Source organism: Lathyrus oleraceus, chromosome 3, assembly GCF_024323335.1.
Source record: "Lathyrus oleraceus cultivar Zhongwan6 chromosome 3, CAAS_Psat_ZW6_1.0, whole genome shotgun sequence".
Classification (NCBI taxonomy): domain Eukaryota; kingdom Viridiplantae; phylum Streptophyta; class Magnoliopsida; order Fabales; family Fabaceae; genus Lathyrus; species Lathyrus oleraceus.
In genome coordinates, this window is record NC_066581.1 from 50,041,676 (window position 1) to 50,044,498 (window position 2,823).

A 2,823-nucleotide genomic window follows, 5' to 3' on the forward strand; every position below is an offset into this window, starting at 1 on the left:
ATGATGATAAGGGGTGGGTGACGGTGAAGGGGTGGGTGATGAGATAAGCTAGAATAAAGTAGCTGGGTGGTGAAGGGGTGGATGATGAGATAAGGTAGAATAAAAGAGGTGGGAAGTGAAGGGGTGGAATCAAAGAGGTTGTGGATGATGAGATAAGTTAGAAACAAAGAGGTGCATGATTGAGCTTAGTGTGTTGCTGATGCAGAAAGCTTAGTGGATTCTGATGTAGAAAAAAAATCTGATAGAGTGAAATGGATTGAAAGAAGAAATAAGATGACAGTGAATAATGTAAAATAATCTGATAGAGAAAAATACTATGATAGAGAAAAATTCCTATATTTTAATCTATAACACATTCTAGGATGTTTCTATGATTCATGAATGGTGTTATTAGAAGAAGTTACGTGCTTGTGATATAAAACGTTGGTCTGAAATAGTAAAATTAACTATTAGTATCAAATTTATTTATTATTATTGATTTTTTTATGTTGTAATTATCATCAGAAAATAGAACAACGATATTATATATTTTATAAAATAATGTTTTTTCTATTTTTATATATAATATTTTATATAAAATTACAAATAAGAAAACATATTAATACATAATTAAAGATATTAAATTTATCATAAAAAACCTATAAAAATGATTAGACTTTTGAAGAAGATTAAAAATATACATTTAATGTATGAATTAAATAGTACTAAAATTGTAATATAATATAAACAACTTATAATTGATTCATGATCATAAAAATAAAAATATTATACAATTATTTATATATTCTTGATATGTTTATAATTATATGAGTTATATAATCAAAAACACCTTATTAGTTAAATAATTTAAATAAAGTTTAATACAATGACATAAAAAAAGAAGAATGAGATTAGAAAAAGATACAACAAAAAAGTAGATAAAATCATTAGACAAAAAAATATAATTTTTTACTAATCTATAAAATATAATATAAGGATTTAAAGTTTAGTATAAAATAAGTATTTCATGCAATAGTAAAAAAAATGAAAGATAAAAGTAATTGATAATTATACACAATAATTTTATTATACAAGATTTACAAAAATTAATTTTTATAACATTATTTTTTATGATCGAAATATTTAAATAAAGTTTAATACAATGACACAAAATAAAAAGAGTGAGATTCAAAAAAGATACAATAAAAAAGTAGATTAAATAATTAGTGAAAGAAATATATATTTTGACTAATTAATTTATAAAATATAATGTGAGGAATTAAAGTTTAGTATATAATAAGTATTCTATACCATAGATAAAACCTAATATAAAAGTAATTGATAACTATACCAATATTTTTGTTACTAAGATTTAGAATTAATAATTTTTACAACTATATTACTTTCCTTTCTTCATATAAAAAAGAGATTAATTTAAATACACTGTCAGTGTAAAAGGGTTTTACACCATCAGTTAATTATAGACGTTGGATATTAAAAGAAGTTTGACTTTTATTTTAAAAATCTATAAAGTAATACAAACGGGGGATGGTGATGAAATCGACAGTGTAAAACTTTTTACACTGACAGTGTATAGTAATTAATCTCTATAAAAAATTCTATAGAACTTATAATTGTTTATGGATAGTATAAATTCAGGTATATTTAAAAAAATGAAGTTTTAAATGATTTATTAACTTATATTTTTTAAAATAGAAAAAGAGAGACATGCAGGAGATATGTGAATATTAAATTGCATATGAGATAAGGTAGAATTAAAAAGATGTAATGGAAATCTGTATACATTGGCAAAGAATTGATTGACTTGGGTTCTAGCATAAAATTAATTCTGTTGTCTGTGGTTCAAAGGTTTGGTAACATTAAGATGAAATCAACAAAGATGACATTACAATTGACCGACAAGTCTATCACTCGTTCACATGGAGTAGTTGAAGATGTTTTATTTAAGTTGGACAAGTTCTTGTTTCCTATTGATTTCATTGTTATAGACTTGGAAGAAGATGATGATGCACCTTTTATTATAGGCCGACCTTTTTATGAAAACCGCAAGAATGATGATTGATATTGATGATGGATTAATGACGGTTATATTTCAAGATGAAGAAGTGTGTTTAAACCTCTTTGAAGCCATGAATCATTCACAAAATAAAGGATATTGTTTCCGGATGGATGCCACAGATAAAGCCATTATGGATGTGAAAAGACAAGTTCATTTATCCACTCCACTTGAAAAAGCTCTAACCTAAGCACTCAAAGTTCTTAATGAAGATGCAGAAAAATAGATTGAAGAATGCTTAAGAGAACTTGAGTCATTGAAAGAAATTCCTCCTCTTGAAGCCAAAGTTGAAGAATTTAAATATGAGTCAAAGAAAGATGACTCTAAACTTGAATTGAATATGCTACCCTCACACTTGAAGTATGTGTTTCTTGAAGAGGGTGGTCACAAATCTGTGATTATTAGGAATGCATTATCCAACAACGAAGAACAAAAATTGATTGAAGTTTTGAATAAAAATCAAAAGGCAATGGGTTGGGCACTTTCCGGCTTAAAAGGAATAAGTCCAGCTTATTGTATTCATAAAATCATAATGGAAGAAGATTACAAGCTGGTAGCTCAACCATAATTTTGTTAGACTATGGCACGGATCTAGAAGGGGGGGTTGAATAGATCCCAATTAAAAATTGAGTCGGCGCTACCAATTAAAATTGGTTTTAAAATTTTGTTTTAAGTGCGGAAGCGGCCGAGGAAAATATAGTCTAAAACGAACCGTTATTGGAAAACCGGACATGCGTCAAGCCTATGGATTAGTGATAATGTAGAAT